Source organism: Microtus oregoni, unplaced genomic scaffold (assembly GCF_018167655.1).
Source record: "Microtus oregoni isolate MIOR12 unplaced genomic scaffold, Mior012 000003F_ref0000135, whole genome shotgun sequence".
Taxonomy (NCBI): domain Eukaryota; kingdom Metazoa; phylum Chordata; class Mammalia; order Rodentia; family Cricetidae; genus Microtus; species Microtus oregoni.
This window is the reverse complement of record NW_024543062.1, coordinates 49,904,745-49,923,227: the sequence shown is the minus strand read 5'-3', so window position 1 is coordinate 49,923,227 and position 18,483 is coordinate 49,904,745. Positions and strand designations below refer to the sequence as shown.

Sequence of the window (18,483 nt, the reverse complement as noted above, 5' to 3'; positions counted from 1 at the left end):
TGAAGCAATCACCATTTTATTATTTATAGGTTCTATGTGTGAGAAATTCTAATGTAATAGGGCCTAGGAGTGATTTCTGTTTTCTACAATACAATATATGCTTACTGGGCTGGGAATGTCTGAGAGTCAGAATGTTTGAGGGCTGGAGAATCCTTTTCCAGACATTCTTCCTTTCTCATATGTCGAATGACTCAAGCATAGGCTCAGCCAAGGCTGTAGATTGGAGCCCTTATTTATAAACACCCCGTTGTGACTGAGGAGGGGGGGACATTCCAGCTGAGTTTCAAGAGAAGTGTTCTGAGAGTGAGTATTCTAAGAAAATCAGATAGAAGATAAAATTGCTGATTGTCCTAAAATTCATAAGGCATTTTTTTCAATATTAGCAATTAAATATCCTTCTACATACTAGGCAAGCTTTATCCTTAACCCCTCCAAATTGTTTTCTAAAGTACTTCCTACTGCCTTAGTTAATATATGAGCTATAGTAGATGCCATGCTTTGAATAATTCCTGGACCACAGAATGCTTAATTGATTAAACAAATTAATCTTTTGGGTCTGATAGATTGATTTCAGCCTCAAATGTCTAGCATGTTAGATTTTATATTTTCTAGCAATGTAACATTGCCAGAGTTATGCCTCCTCTGTTACCCTCTTTCTTCATCTTTAGAAATAAAGTTAATATCTCTATATGTACCATTTATAAAAATAGGTTGCCAGTATATGCATATCCATGATATTGTATATTTTCCACCTCTGGTTTTAAAGCTCAGTAGATGTAAGTAGAAGAAACTACTTGTGTTAAAGACTCGTATTTGATCTTAATTTAAATGTTTATTTATTTATTCGAGACAGTCTGTCATGTAGCTCAGGCTGGCCTTCAGCTGGCTTTGTAGTTCTAGATGACCCAGCATTTCTGATTCTCCTTCCTCTACCTCCAAACTATCATGCCCAGCTCATAGTTTAGGTGCTGAAGTTTTAAAGGTAGCATGCTGCCCCCTAGGGACAGTGTACTATTCAGTCAATTTCTGTTCTTTTGCCTGCAGCATAAACTTGTATTTGGAATTAGTGTGAGATGTTAAGCAACATTACATTTTATTTTGCTTGCTTTGATTTTCTTTCCCTCACTTTCTTTTTAAAGAGAAGTAAAACTATATGTTTCCATGTTTCTTAAATTGAGCTGGCCAAGTTGGTTGCTCTGAGCAGATTAGTTGGAGACCAAATCCTATATCTTCATCTAATTCCTCTGACTCTTGGCTTCAGCCTTGTCTGGTACTGCAGCAACAGCAGCAGCAGTAGTGGTAGTGGCAGGCAGCCACAGGAACAGCAGCTGTAAATGCAGATGGATCATCCAAGAAGGGCTTGACCTTTTCAGCAACTGGGAAGATGTATTCAGTCTTGACAGACAAAGTCAGGACCTGCTAGCACCCATTGATAATGGAGTGTGGCACTGAGGACACAGTCAGGTAACCTATCTGCAGACAAGTACTGGCAACATTTTGGACATCTTCTAGAAAGCAAGAGTGCAGAGTTTGTTTTCTGATGTCAAGCACTTCAGGGTATAAATGTTGCCATTGCCAAACACCGGTTGGATGATCAGCCCAAAGGAAAAGGGGGAGATCTGTTCAACTTGTTCAGGAGTATGACTTCACTGGCTCCTACTTTGTCTCCAGTGTTTTTCAGCTGTACATCATGCAGAATTTCAGTAGTGATTTTAGTGGTACCTAAAGCCTGGAAGGGAAGAAAGAGGTGTTCTCAGGTCCCAGACTAGTGTTCTGGGTTGGTACAGTTCCCTTACACAGTTAATGGCACCAGCATAGGTGGCAACCCTTCACCTTATTGGCCAGCAGCATATCCCTAATCTCAGTGACGTCCTCAAAGCCCACATTCTCCTATATATGAGGCAACAGTTTCTTCAGAGCTGGATTGTTTTCCAAATGCCCCTGAATGGCCTTGTGAATCATGGTGTTCTTGCTCATTAGCACCACAGCCTTCCCTCACAGAGACATGTGGATCTGCTGCCCAAATGAAGCATTTTAGGTAATCACCCAAAAGTTGAATGATTTTAAAAGTGGATTTCCAGTCTACCATCTCTTCTCTGGGCATCACAGTGGTGCATCAGGGATTGCCACATAGGGATGTCACCTTAAAGAGGACACCTGTTGAGTGTCCTCCCTCCCTTTTTAAAATTACTCTTCTACTGGAATGTTCTTGAGTAAATCTAGAGTTCCCTGCTCTCCAAATTAACTTTGTGGGTTTATATTTTTATTAACGTTCTTTTTGAAATTTTGCCAGTTTGGAAATTTCTTTTTTTTAAAAGAGTAAGAACTCCAACTAAGTATTCATTTAGAATAAAAGATTAGGTCATAAATAATGATAGCTAAATTCTATTAAAAATATTGTAACACTTTTAACTACAAAAACTTAGATCATTTCTTCATATTGTTGACATTTAAAAAGTTATTCTTCATTGTGCCAAAATACTGTCTAAATCATTTTTAAGGGCACAGTTTTGTGATAGCATGTGCTTGTTTTGTTGTGGAATCATCACTACCTCCCATCTCATTTTTTTATTTTTAAAGACGTAGCAGGTAATTTCTATTCCTCTTTTTGTTTTTGATTGTAGTACTTTATATAAATCAGTTCTCAACATGTGGTCATGACCCCTTTGGGAATCACGTATCAGATATCCTGCATATCAGATATTTACAGTTCATAACAGCAGCAAAATTACAGTTATGAAGTAGCAACAAAATTATTTTATGATTGGGGGTCACCACAACATGAGGAACTGTATTAAAGGGTTGAAGCTTCAGGAAGGTTGAGAACACTGATGGAAGTGGAAATGTACAATATTTATCATTTTTGGTGGGTGTGTTTTACTCAGTATAACGTTTCAAGGTTACTCTAAATTGTAGCTTGTGGCAGCATTTCCTTTCATTATGTAGATAGATACCATGTTTTACTTACCCTTTTAGTAAACCCTTAGGTTGCTTCTTTTACCTTCTACCTTGATTGTTGTATAGTGCTGCTATGAACATTGCTGTCTAAATATCTCTTTAAGAGATTTCAATTCTGTTAATATGTTTATTTTTCATTGTTTTTTTTGTTTGTTTGTTTGTTTGGTGTTAGTTGTTTTTCAATGTCGAAGCTCAATATTTGGGTATTTACTCTTGATAGGTAGGTAGTCTACCACTGAGCTACATACCTAGACCCCTGCCTCCTTTTTAAGTAGTAGCTTTCTGAATATGAATGAAGGAAGATCTTGTCATGATTGCAATTTGCATCTACCCAATGATTAGTCATAGTCATAAGGAACGTATTTTTAATGTGCTTATTGTCTACCTGTATACCTTTGAGAAATGTCCATTTGAATGTAGTATATTTTAAATTAGACTTTTGCTTGTTTTTTGATGTGTCAGGGTTTGAAACCAGGACCTCCTGCATGCTAAATATATTATCAGTGAACTACCCTTCCAGCCCTTCCTCCTTTAGTAGACATTCTTTATATGTTCTGCACATCAGACCTATAGGAGATACGATTTACTAATATTTTCTTAAAGTATGCTTTTTTAAAAATGATTTTCTCGATATTGTTATTTGATATACAAAAGGTTTGAATTTTGGTGAAATTCATTTTTTCTATTTTTTATTGTCTGTCATTTTGGTGCCATATCTAAGAAATTATTTCTCAGTCCATTGCCATGAAGCTTTCCCTATGTTTTCATTTCTTTTTTTTCTTAAAGATTTAATTTTATTTTATGTACATTGGTGTTTTGTCTGCCTTCATGTCTGTTTGAGGCTGTTAGATCCCCTGGAACTGTAGTTACAGACAGTTGTGAACTGCCATGCGGGTACTGGGAATTCCCAGGTCCTCTGGAAGAGCTGCCATTGCTCTTAACCACCGAGCCATCTCTCCAGCCCACTGTGTTTTCTTTTAAGAGTTTTATAGTTTTAGGTCTCATATTTAGGTCTGTTTAATTTTTGTTTGTGGTTTAGGGATGAATCTTTTTAAACAAGTGAATATTCAGGTTTTTCAGAACCATTTGTTGGAAAGATATATTTTCTTTTCTTTCTATTTTTTCAAAGCAAGGTTTCTCTGTGGCTTTGGAGCCTGTCCTGGAGCTAGCTCTTGTAGACCAGGCTGGCCTCAAACTCAACAGAGATCTACCTGCCTACGCCTCCCAAGTGCTGGGATTAAAGGTATGCACCACCACCTTTAATATATTTTCTTTATACCTTGTCACCTGCATAGTTTTGTTTCTGCTAAGGTCATGTGCTAGAAGCTTAGTCCTCTATGTATTGTTGGGAGGTATTTGGACCTTGAAGAGGTAAAGTCTGGTGGGAAGTAATTAGTCCATTGGGGCATCATGTTCATGAATGGACTAATGTCTTTTTGGGTTAGTTCTCTCAAGACTTAGGTCTTCAAGGAGTGAGTTAGACTTTTCAAGACTGAATTAGTTAAAATAAGAGAGGGTTACTCTAAAGTAGGCCAGGCTTCCTTCTGTATCTCTTTCGAATGAATGTTTTCTCTTTGCTACCTCTTCCACGTCACCATATGGTGACATAATATGAGGCCCAACAGAAAATAAATATATGCTGACACATGCTCTAGAACTTCAGAATTGTGAGCCAAAGTATTATAGAGCACTATCCCCTGAGCCTAATAGCTGTCATTGTTATCAGAGCAGCTGTGACTGCTTAGAAGGGACCACTGAGACTGGGTGTGCTGACTGTTAACATGTCCTCATAGAACAGTGGTGAGGAGAGTCTTTGAATCCTCACTTGATGCCAGCCTTCTGCCCAGTGGTGTGAAATTCTGCCCTAGTTGATGGCCTTGTGGTCTCAGAAGGGGTAGAGTATGTAGAGGATAGAAGGTTAGCTAAAAGGAGAAACTTGACCTATGCAGCTGGGGGGAAGTTGCCATCCATGCCAGGGTGAGACATTTCAGTGGTGCCACTGCTTTGGAGTCACTCACACTCCTGTAGGTAATTTGCCACCCACACTTTGTAAATAAGTGTAAACTCATTGGTTCTCCGAGTTGGGCTTTGGTAGAATTGTCATTTGGTTTGTCTTAGGAGGTCTATAGAGAAAAGGAAGAAGTTTATGTCTTCTGCAAAGCCAAGTAAACTGCTTGACAAAGTATCCAAACATAAGCAGGGCAGTAGTGGTGCATACCTTTAATCCAAGTACTCAGGAGGCAGAAGCAGGTAGATTTCTGTGAGTTTGAGCCCAGCCTGGTCTCAAAAACTAATAAACAAACAAACAAACAAAAAAGTATCCAAGTGTAATTTAGCAACACAAATAGACTGATACCTTTTCCTTATAGATAATGTGGGATTTATTTTGACCTTTATTCCTAAATCTTCATCCATGTACTGTTTAGGCTGTGATAGTCTTATAATAACTTTTGAAGTAAGAAAGTATACTTATTTTGTTCTTTTTCAAAATTTCTTAGTTCTTCAGAGTACCTTGAAGATTCTGTATAAATTTGGGATGGAAATTATTTTGTTTTTGTAAAATTTGTCATTGGGACCTCAATTGTGAAGGTTATATCAAGTCATCCATAGATCATTTTGGGTGGGTTTTTGAGTGCTGCTATGAACAGTTGTTAAAATTAATGTTAACAGTTCAGTACTCTTTTCTAATTCATCTGTGCCTTCATTTCTTATTTCTTAGTATTTTGTACTTTTCATGTATAGTTTTGCAGTTTTCTTCTTGGTTAAATTTATTCCTGTATACTCTTTTTGACACTTTTATAAACTGAATTGTTAATTTCCTTTTGGCATCATACATTGTTAATGCTTAACAACCCAGCTGATTTTATTGAGTTAAGTTTGTATCCTGCACCTTGCTAAATTTGTCTTTTTTGTGTGTGGATTGTTAGGCTTTTCTCTACGTAAGCTCATATTTTCTGCAAATGGAGATAGTTTTACCTCTTCCTCTCATATTTTTCTTGTATCTATGACTTTATACCTATGTGAAACTACCATCAATATGATGCTAATGGTGAGATTTTCATTTATGCCATTGTTTATATTGAATATAGAATATAATATATCATTTTATTCTTAATCTGCTGAGATGAACAAAGTTCTGCACCTGCTGTCATCTTTCTGCATTTCCGGGAGTATGTGGGTAGCTTTTCAATTTTTTATGGGGTATCTTCTCCTCCAGTTTACACTGTTTTTGTTTTGGTCATCTTCTTTTCCACCCTACTGGTTACTGATACTTCTGGATGCTATGTTATTAAGTAATTACTACTGGTAATTTTTCAAAAAGTGCTTTGGAAAAAAAATCTGTTTGTACCAGTCAGGTTCTCAGATAAAATAAACATGCTATGCAAGTAGGAATTTTTAGGTATCTATTAGAATGATTATAATATGTAATATATGTAATTGTAATATAATAATGGTTTCTCCAGAAAAAAGGACTTTGAGGGAGCTTCTAGACTTTACTTTTCTGACCCAGTGCTTGCAAGAATGTGAATGTACTTTTCATAGCTGATGCATGTTGGCCTGCCTGCCTCTGTTCCTCTGTTCTTCCCTCCTTCCTTTCCCATTTCCATTTTATCTCTTTGGTTGAAAATATTTTTTCCCTTACATAATATAACCTGATTACAGTTTCCCCTCTCTTTACTCTTCCAAGTTTCTCCCCACCTCCCCTGCTGTAGCCACTCCTTTTCTGTCTCTTATTAGAAAGCAAACTTTCTAAGGGATAAGACTAAAATAAGATAAAAACTAACACATTGGAGTTAGACAAGACAAACAAACAGAAGTAAAAGAGCCCAAGAGAAGGCACAGAAGTCAGAGATCCATTTGTTAGAACACTCAGGAATTCCATTTATTAAAAAAAAAAAAACAACAGAACTGGAATCCATAAGGCATATCCAGAGGGCATAGCACAGATCTGTGCAGTCCTTGTGCTGCCTTAGTCTCTGTGAGTTCATGTGAACCTTGACCACATTGATGTCCTCTGTTCCCCTGGCACTTAAACTCCACCTCCTCTTCTGTGGTATTCCCAGAGCCACGAAGGAAGAAATTTGATAGAGACATCCCATTTAGGGCTGAGTGTTCCAAAATCTCTTAACTTTGCATAATGTCTGTGTGTGAGTCTTTGTATTTGTTCCCATCTGCTGCAGGAGGAAGTTTTTCTGAAGATGCCTGAGCAAGGCAATGATCTATGAATATTGCAGAATGTCATCAGGAGTCATCTTATTGCTATGGATTTTTGTTTGTTTTACAACAGTAGTGTTTGGTTTTACCCTAGGTCTTGGGGCTATCTAGTCTCTAGTTCTTGATCACCCAAGCCATGTCAGGTATGGATCCCCCTTACAGAGCAGGTGTTAAGTCAAATAAGATATTGGTTGGTTTCCCACAAGCTTTGTGTCACTATTGCCCTGGCATGTCTTGCAGAGAGGACAGCATTGTAGATCACGGGGGTTGTGACTGGCTTGGTGTTTGTGTTTCTCTTTTGGTAGCATATTGGGTGCCTTCCTGTCCCAGAGACACTAGAATGTAGGGGTGAAGGCTCTATGTAGGCACCAGTTCGATTTCTCTATGTTTAAGAGTTGTAAGTGTTGTCTTCAGTAATGTCTTGTCAGTTTGTGGAGAGTAACCTTTAGTCTTGGCAAGAGCATGGATTGTATGGGTATTTCCATGGGACCAACCCCTTTGGGCAACACTTCAATTAGATGTAATCTAGCCCTGGTACTAGTAGCTTCATTTGGTGATAAGAGATGGTCAATTGGGACTCTGTCTTCCCCATTATTTGGTAGTTTCATTTTGATCACCTTCATATGTATATATATTTTAGGAAACTTCTACTGTGTTAGGTTTCTGTACTACCCCTCAGTGGCCCTTAATTTTAGCTGTCTTTCCCTGTGTTCCTTCCCCCAGCTTCTTATTCCCTTCCCCTCCCCTTTACCTCTTGATCCTCGCATTCCAGATCCCCCGTCCATCCATAATTATCTATTATTCTATTTCCCTTTTCTTTGTGTATTCCCTAGTCCATTACTCTCTATGTAAACTGTGTACTTCTGTGGATTGTAGCTTGCTTGTCATTGACTTAACAGCTAATATCCACATATAAGCAAATACATACTGTATTTATCTTTTAGGGTCTGGGATACCTCACTCAGGATGCTGTTTTTCAATTCCATCCATTACCTGCAAATTTCATGATTTTATTTTTCAATGTCCAAGTAATATGCTATTGTATAAATGTGTCACATTTTCTTTATCCATTCTTCTGTTGAGAAACTTCTAGATTGTTTCTAATTTCTGGCTATTATGAATAGAGCAGCAATAAACATGGTTGAGTAAAAAATGTCTGGGGTAGGATAAAGCATCTTTTGATTATGTGCCTAAGAGTGGTATAGCTGGATCTTGGGGTTGATTCCCATCTTTCTGAGGAACAGCCACACTGATTTTTGTAATGGCTGTACAAGTTTGCACTCCTACTAGTAGTGGATGAGTGTTCACCTTTTAGATCCTCGTCAGCATGAGATGTCATTTGTTTTATTGATTTTAGCCATTCTGATGGATATAAGATGAAATCTCAAAGTAGTTTTGATATGCATTTCCTAGATGACTAAGGATGTTGAACTTTTTTGTTTCTCAGATACTTGAGTTTCCTCTTTTGAGAATTTTCTGTTTATATCTCTACCCCATTTTTAAATTGGGTTATTTTCTTGATATCTAGTTTTTGAGTTCTTTATATATTTGGATATTAGCCCTTATCAGATGTGTAACTGGTAAGTCTTTTCCCATTCTGTAGGCTGCTGCTTTGTCTGAATGATGGTCTTTTGCCTTCCAGACACTTCTCAGTTTCATGAGGTCTTATGTATTAATTGTTTATCTTAGTTCCTGTGCTAATGGTGTTCTGTTGAGAAAGTCTTTTCCTGAGTTCGAGGCTATTCCCCAGTTCTCTTCTATCAGGTTTAGGTTTATGTTGAGGTCTTTGATAGATTTGGAGTTGAGTTTTGTGCAGGGTTATGAGTATGGATCTATTTGAATTCTTCTACATGCAAACATCAGTTTGACCAGCACCATTTGAAAATGCTTTCTGTTTTCCAGTGTGTGATTCTGGCTTCTTTATATTAAAAAATAAATCAGGTATTCATAGGCTTGTGGACTTATGTCTGGGTCTTCAGTTCGATTCCCATTGATCGGCATGTCTGTTTTTGTGCTTTGTAGTACTATTTGAAATCAGGGACAGTGATACCTCCTGCAGTTCTTTTATTATTCATGTTTGTTTTAGCTGTCCTGGGTTTATTGTGTTTCTATATGAATTTAAAATTGTCCTTTCAAAATCTGTGAAGTATTGTGTTGGGATTTTAATAGTACATTGAACTTGTAGATTGCTTTTGGTAGGATGGCCATTTTTATTAATCACACTGATCCATGAATGTGGGGGATTTTTCCATCTTCTGATATTTTCAGTTTCTTTCTTCAATGTCTTGAAGTTTTTATTCCAGATCTTTCACTTGCTTGCTTAGTTACCCCAACTTATATTATATATAATAATATTTGAGGCTATTGTGAAAGATGTTTCCCTGATTACTTTCTCAGACTGTTACTTATATACAGGTGGGCTATAATTTTTGTGAATTAATTCGTATCCAGCTACTTTGCTAAAAAATGTTCACTTTTCTAGTGGAACTTTTTGGGTCACTTATGTATACTGTTATATCAACTGGAAATAAAGATACTTAGATTTTTTTTCCTTTCCAATTTATATCCCTGTGATCTCCTTCAGTTATCTTATTGCTCTAGCTAAGACTTCAGAAAATACTATAATCAATAGTTATGGAGAGAGTGGACAGCCTTACCCTGTTCCTGATTTTAGTAAAATTACTTTAAATTTCTCTCCATTTCAATTGGTGCTGGCTATGGGCTTGCTGTAAACTGCCTTCATTATGTTGAAGCATGTCCCTTGTATCCCTAATCTTTCCAGGACTTTTATCATAAAGGGATGTTAGATTTAGTCAAAAGGCCTTTTCATCTTCTAATGAGATGATCATGTGTTTTTTTTGTCTTTCAGTTTGTTTCTGTAGTGGAGTATATTTATCAATTTATGTATGTTGAACAATCCCTGAATCTCTAGGATGAGGATCATGGTGGATGATCTTTTTGATGTGCTTTTGGATTTGCTTTGCAAGTATTTTATTGAGTATTTTTGCATCTATACTCATAGGAACATTGTTCTGTAATTCTTTTTGTTGGGTCTTTATGTGGTTTTGTTATCAGGGTAACTATGGTCTCATAAAATGAACTGGGCAATGTTTGTTCTGTTTCTATTTTGTGGAATAATTTGAGGAGTATTGGTATTAATGCTTCTTTGAAAGTCTGGTAGAATCCATGTTAAAACCATCTGTCTCTGGTTTTTTGTGTGTGTGTGGGGGGGGTCGTTTGTTTTGTTTTTGGTTGGGAAACTGTTAATAGCTGCTTCTATATCATTAGAGGTTATATGTTTACTTGCTTATGTGATCTTGTTTAATTAGTGCATGGTATATGAAAATTATCCCTTTCTTTTAGATTTTCTAGTTTGATGGAGTACAGGTTTAAAGTATGTCCTTATAATTCTCAGGATATCCTTTGTGTCTGTTGTTATGTCCTCCATTCTATTTCTAATGTTGTGAATTTGGATCTTCTCTATCTGCCTTTGTTTAATTTAGATAAAGGTTTGTCAACCTTACTGATTTTCTTAAAGTACCTATTCTTTGTTTCATTGATTCTTTCTAATTTTTTTTAGTTGTTGTGTTTTCATTTATTCAGTCTTCAGTTTATTTCCTTCCATCTTTTCTTTGGGTTGTGATTTCTTCTTTTTGTTCTAGTATTTTCAGGTATATTGTTAAGTATGAGATTTTGCCAGTTTTTTTTTTTAATGTAGGCACTTAGTGCTGTGAATTTGCCCCTTGTGTCCCATAAGTTTGAGTATACTGTGTATTCATAGTCATTAAATTCTATAAAGTTTTTATTTTAGTAATTTCTCTCTTGACTCATTTTTCATTCAGTAATGATTTTTTTTTTCAGTTTCCTTGAGTTTGTAAGCTTTCTGTTGTTTCTGTTGCTATCCAGCTTTAATCTGTGGTGGTCTGATGGGATTCAGGGGGTCATTTCAGTTTCCTTAAGTGTTTTCAGACTTGCTTTGTATCCAAGCATGTGGTCAGTTTTGGAGGAAGTACCCTGAGGTTCTGAGAAGAAGGTATAGTTTTTTGAGTGTGGGTGAAATGGTCTGTAAATATCTCTTAGGCTTATTTGGTTTATATGTCAGCTCCAGCATTTCTCTGTGTAGTTTTTGTCTGGGTGACTGGTCTATTGGTGAGAGTTGGGTATTGAAATTTCCCATTAGCACTGTGTAAGAATCAATACCTTATTTAAGCTGTACTAGATTTTTTTTTTTACTCACCACTATACAAACGAGGAGATTTTTTTTTTTTTATGTTTGACCTTATGTTTGACACCTAAATCTTAAGAATTTCAAGTCCTCTTAAAGTTTTTTCCCCTTTGAGTATGTAATGCTCTTCCCTATCTTTTCTGATTAGTTTGATTTGTAATCTGATTTGTCAGATATTAAAATGGCTACACCAGCTTGATTCTTAGGTTCCTTTGCTTGGAATACCTTTTTCTATCTTTTTATCCTGAGGTGATGTCTATCCTTGATTTCTTAATGTGTTTCTTGGGTACAGCAGAAGAATGGATCCTGTTTTTGCATTTCTTCTGTTAGTTTGTATCTTTTTTAAAATAGTGTTCTGCCTACACATGTATGTCTGTAGGCCAGAAGAGGGCATGCAGATAGTTGTTGCTGGGGCTTGAACTCAGGACCTTTGGAAGGGCAGGTAGTACTCTTAACCACTGAGCCATCTCTACAGCTCCCTAGTCTGTGTCTTTTTATTGGAGAGTTGTGACCATTGATGCTGAGAATTTCAATGAACAGTGTTTGTTGATTCTTGTTATTTTGGTATGGGTGTGCATGTGTGTATGTGTGTGTTTTGTGTGTTCGTGCTTTTGATTTGCTGCATGGAATTATTCCCTGTGTTTTCTTGAGTGTAGTTAATCTCTTTAGAGTTTCCTATCTAGTACCTTTTGTAGGGCTAGATTTATAGATAGATATCACTTAAATTTGGTTTTATCATGGCATGTCTTATTTTCTCCATCTACTGTAATTGAAAGTTTTGCTAGGTATTATAATCTGGGCTGGCATCTGTGGTTTCTTAGAGACTGTAGCAATCTGTGCAGTCCTTCTAGCCTTTTGAGTCTCTTTTGAGAAGTTAGGTGTAGATCTTATAGGGGAGTGAGAGAGGTTAGGAGGGGAAGATCTGAGTGATCCACAGGGGCGTGGGGGACTATAGCAGGTATTCTGCAGTGTTTCTGTTGAGATTAGGGAACTGGATTTGGAGGACGGGAGGGAGAGGTGAAGCTCTGCAGTCAGACTATTTGCTTCTCTGGCCAGAGTCGCTTTTCACTCAAAAGGACCTACATTATTAGGACAAGGAAATTGGGTAGAAATCCCATTAAAATGCTACAGTGTTTCTTCTTAGTGAGATTCAGTTGTTTATTTTAAAATAAAGCTCTTCAGGGTGTAACAGGCAACCTTTTTGTCAATTTCTATACCTTTGAAAATGTTTATTTTGATATTTTACCATGCTCTTTTACTTTAGTGGAGAACTGGATTTTCAGCAGACTTCCTCCATCTTTTCTTATTCTTTGTATATAAAGTTGGATGCACTAAACATGAGAGTTGCCTTTCAGATTACTACTTTTTGTATTTAAAATTTGGAAATTTTAAAGATTAGATTTCAACAAATGGTAGCTTAATTACTTTCAAGTTTTTTCCCTGTTCTAGTTATACTTATGCAGTAACAGTTATTCTTATCATTTTTTGCCCTTATTTATACTAGGATATTTAATTGTGTATGTGGAAAAAGTCCGTGGTGTCTCAAGTTCTTTATATAAGATAATGTAATATTTGCATAAAACCTGCCCATGTCTCTTTGTATACTTTTTTAAGTCTTCTGTATATTATTTATACCTAATACAATGTAAATGTTTTTAAAGATTTATTTTTAAATTATATCTACTTGTGTCTCTGTGTGAGTTTTGCAGTTTAGATTTTACATTTAAATCTGATTCAATCAGTACATTTGAATATAAAACAAAAATAATGATATTATTGGGTGTTGGATAGTTTAGTAGGTGAAAGTGCATGCTGCAAAGTTTGATCACTCACCAGATTCCACATGGTGGAAGGAGAGCATCTGGTGCTGCAGATTGTTCTCTGACACACACACACACACACACACACACACACACACACACACTCGATCCCCAAACAAATTGAAGAGGGGGCATTTCAACAATAATAGAGAGTGTGTATATGTATATATATATATGTACACACACACAAATGAGCCTCAGTCCACATTACCTCTTATTTTATATTCAAAAGAACTCTGAACCAAATTTAAACATAGAACCCAAACTGTGGAATTTTTTAGAAGAAAACGTTTAGTATTTAAGTTTGAGGAACTAGTCTTAGATGTGATACCAAATACATAGTTCATTAATGTTTCTGTGTGTATTGTGGGGAAAAGTGTGATGGTGCACACCTTCAGTACCAGAGCTCTATGGACAGAGGCAGACAGATCTCTGAGATTAATGCTGTCTTGGTCTACATAGAGAGTTCTAGGCCAACTAGGATTACAACAGTGAGAACCTGTCTCACAAGAAGGAAAAGAAAAAAAAAACAAACCAAATTCCTGGCATGTTACTTTCTGACATTCCAGGACAATAAATCAATATTCCCAGGTATTCCAAGAATTTTCAAAATTACATTTTAAACATACTTCCAACAATCTTCAGACTATATGATTTAAATGACTAAAATTCTTGTTTGAAGAGTAAAATACACTAAATTCAAGAGTACTTACAAGTACCTGCAGAAATATTCAATGGAAAACATAATTTAAGATTCATGTCTTCCAGTAATGCCATAATCCTTCAAATTGGCATGCTTCGTAGGACATCTCACCTCACTGAACTTGCCTTTTGTAGTTTTTTAGCATAATCTGTATATGTTTTGTTATATTTGTACATTTTATTTTTTTGTTTAGCTTTTATACATGGGGTTATATTTGAAACTTCATGTATTCTATGTGTACATCACATAATCTGCAGATATGGCTAGTTTTATTTCTTTCTTTATACACCCCACCATTCACCACTCACTCTTTCACTGAATTAATTGCTTTGTTCCTGATTTTTGGGTGAAAATGTTTAGACTGTAACTATTAAATTAATTAGGATGGGTATCCATATAGACTGCGTTTCTAGGTACCCTTAATCATGTTGAGGAAGTACCCTTTACTTTGTTTTTTTATTTTGTTTTGAGAATTTTTATCATAAAAATGTAGTACATTTCAATTAGTGCTTTTCTGCATTGTTTGAAAAGCTTATGTGATTTTTTCTTCCTTACTCATCTAATATGGTAATATGACTTTGATCAGTTGTTACTATAAGCCTGTCTGCACTTTAGGAATGAAACGCTTCTTCTACAGTTCTTTCAAGAATTGATGAATTCTTCTGTATGCCTTTCGTGTTTTGAGTAGAATGTTCATAAAATATGTGTTGCCCTCTGTGCTTCCTGTGAGATTGTGTAGAGACGGTGCTAGTTGTCCCTTAAATAGTAGCCCCTTAAAAAGGCCATAGGGCACAGTCTCATTCTGAGATTCTTGGAAGCAGGATCATCATTTCGTACTGAGGTAGAGGTTGGTGTCTGCATTCTGGATGTTAACATTTTCCAAAGCTGAGCTCTGAGTAATATTTTCCTCAGGGTATTAAAAGACAACAACAGAGATTCTCTATGACCAGGACAGCTGTAGTGATTTGTACAGTTGCTTTAAGAACAGTTCAGAATGGACTGAAGGAGTGAAATCAGTTCTAGTTTCCCACAGTCATCCGCCTGACCTCTGCTGGACCCAACAGGCATGGAAGGTCCACAGCACATTTGACCTCTGCCAGAGCCAACAGGCAAGGAAGACATCCCTCCAACCCCACCTCACCCCTGCCCAATCTCTGCGGGAGCCAGCACGAGCAGACCTGACTTCCCAGGTCACCAGGTGTGACCTGAACTCTGAACCCGAATTCACTATGAGGAGCAACCATCTGAGACTTGGATCCACTCGCATCTGGAGGAGTAACCACTGGAGACACAGACCCAACTACACCAATTGTAGGAAAAGATGTGTAGACAACAAGGTAAAAACACATTCAACCATACAAAGAGTACCACCAAAAACTAGTGGCTCTACAATAGCAAGTCTTCAACACCCCAACACAGGTGAAGCAGAAGAAAATGACCTAAAAAATAACTTTAGGAAAATGTTTGAGGCCCTTAAAGAGGAAATGAAAAATTCCCTAATAGAAGTGGAGGAAAAAAACAAAAACCAAGAAAAAGCAATCAGACAGGTGAAAGAAACGATTCAAGACTTGAAACCCGAAAGAGACAACAAAGAAAATAGAATAAAGAAAAAAAAATAGAGGAACTTCTGGAATGAAAATAAGAGTAAATGATCAGGAGCCACAAATACAATCATAAACAACAGAATACAAGAAATGGAAGTCTCAGGCATTGAAGATACGATAGAGGAAATAGATTTATCTGTCAAAGAAAATGTTAAGTCTAATAAAAGCTTAACAGAAACTATCCACAAATATGGAACACCATAAAAAAGACCTAAGAATAATAGGAATAGAAGAAGTCCAGTTCAGAGGCACAGAAAATATATTCAACAAAATCATAGAAGAAAACTTTCCCGACCTAAAGAAGGATATGCCTATAAAGGTACAAGAAGCTTACAGAACACCAAATAGACTGGACCAAAAAGAGTCCCCTTGCCACATAATAATCAAAACACTAAACATACAGAGTATAGAAATAATATTAAGAGCTACAAAGGAAAAAAGGCCAAGTAACAAATAAAGGCAGACCTATTAGAATTACACTCTACTTCTCAATGAAAGCCAGAAGATCCAGGTCAAGCATTATGCAGAAATTAAGAGACCATGGATGCCAGCCCAGACAACTATACCCAGCAAAATGTTTCAATCACCGTAGACAGAGAAAACAATATGTTCCATGATAGAACCAGATTTAACCAATACCTAGTCACAAATCCAGCCCTACATTACAAGGAAAGTACTAGAAGGAAAGCTCCAACCTAATGAAACCAACTACATCCATAAAAACTCAGATGATACATGATCTCACAGCAGCAAATTCCAAAGAAGGGAAAAGCACACATAATAACATCACCACCAACCAAAACTAAAGTGACATGAACTAGCAGTTACTGGTCATTAATATCCCCTAATATAAATGGACTCAACTCACCTATAAAAAGACACAGGCTAACAGATTGGATACAAAAACAGAATCCTTTTGCTGCATACAAGAAACACACCTCAACCTCAAAGACAGACATCACCTCAGAGAAAGGGTTGGAAAAATTTTTTTTTTCAACCAAATGGACCCAAGAAACAGCACCCTATGGAACCTTCTCAAAAATTGACCACATACTCGGTAACAGAGCAAACCTCAACAGATATAAAACAAATTGGAATAACCCTATGAATCTTATCGGATCACCATGGCTTAAAGTTAGAGTTCAACACCAACACTAATTTCAGAAAGCTCACAAACTCATGGAAATTGAACACTGCTCACCTAAACCACCAGAGGGTCAACGAAGAAATAAAGACTTCTGAAAATTCAACTGCAGTGACTACACAATATACCCAAATTTATGGGATACAATGAAAGCAGTGTTAACAGGAAAGTTCATAGCTCTAAAAATGCCTACATAAAGAAGCTGGAAAAACATCCCACACTAGCAAGTTAACAAAACACTTGAAAGCTCTAGAATTAAAAGAAGCTAACTCACCCAGGAGGACTAGACGACATGAAATAATCAAATTGAGAGCTGAAATCAACAGCATAGAAACAAAGCAATACAAGGAATCAATCAGACAAAGAGTTGGTTCTTCAAGAAAATCAACAAAATAGATAAACCATTATCCAAACTAACCAAAAGGCAAGGAGAGAATATTCAAATTAACAAAATCAGAAATGAAAAAGCAGATATAACAACAGACATGGAGGAAATCCAGAGAATCATTAGGTCATATTATGAAAGCCTGTACTCCACAGAATTGGAAAACTTAAAGGAAATGGTCAATTTTCTGGATAATAACCATTTACCAAAATTAAATCAAGACCAGATAGGCAAATTAAATAGACTTATAAACCGCTAAGGAAGTAGAAGCAATCATCAAAAGTTTCTCAACCAAAAATAAGTAAATAAAAAACAAAAAACAAGCAACAACAACCAGATGGTTTTAGTAAAGAATTCTAAAAGATTTTAAAAGAAAAACTAATACGAATAATCCTTAAATTGTTTCACACAATAGAAACAAAAGGAATATTGTCAAACTCCTTCTATGAGGCTACAGTTACCCTGATATCCAGACAACACAAAGACACTACTAAGAAAGACCAATTTCACTCATAAACATTGATGCAGAAATATTCAATAAAATACTGGCAAACCAATTTCAGGAACACATCAAAAAAATCATCCACCATGACTAAGTAGGCTTCATCCCTGAGATGCAGGGATGGTTCAGCATAGGAAAATCAGTCAAAGTAATCCACCATGTAAACAAACTGGAAAAAAAAACCACATGATCGTTTCATTAGATGCTGAAAAAGCCTTTGACAAAATACAACATCCCTTCATGATAAAGGTCTTGGAGAGAGTAGGAATACAAGGAACATACCTAAACATAATAAAGGCGATATACAGCAAGCCAACAGTCAACATCAAACTAAATGGAGAGAAACTCAAAGTGATCCCACTGAAATCAGGAACAAGACAAAGTTGTCCACTCTCTCCGTATCTATTCACTATAATTCTTGAGGTTCTATCTAGAGCAATAAGACAACAAAAGGATACCAAGAAAATACAAACTGGAAAAGAAGAAGTCAAACTCTCATTATTTGCTGATGATATGATAGTATATATAAATGACTACAAAATTTCTGCCATGGAACTTGTACAACTCATAAACACCTTCAGTAATGTGGCAGGATACAAGATTAACTCAAAAAGATCAGTAGCCCTCATTTATACAGCTGATAAATGGGCTGAGAACGAAATCAGATAATATAAAATATTATATTCACAAGAGCCACAGATAATTTATATCTTGGAAGTAACTCTAATCAAACAAATAAAAGACCTGTATAACAAGAACCTTAAATCTTTGAAGAATGAAATTGAAGAAGACACCAGAAAATGGAAAGATTTCCCATGCTCTTGGGTAGGTAGAATTAGCTTAGTGAGTTTGAGGCCAACCTGGTCTACATAAGCTAGTTCCAGGAAAGACTCCAAAGCTACAGAGAAACCCTGTCTCGAAAAACCA

The 18,483-nt window shown here is 36.3% G+C and overlaps 1 protein-coding gene and 1 pseudogene across 6 annotated transcripts in view; one reads left to right on the top strand and one right to left on the bottom strand.

Annotated features, from left to right (window-relative positions):
* The window catches only part of Ptpn4 (protein tyrosine phosphatase non-receptor type 4), a 186,849-nt gene that overhangs the window by 16,825 nt on the left and 151,541 nt on the right, over nucleotides 1-18,483 (top strand). The gene's annotated exons all lie outside the window — the stretch shown is intronic.
* LOC121446198 lies at nucleotides 1,150-2,104 on the bottom strand (annotated as a pseudogene).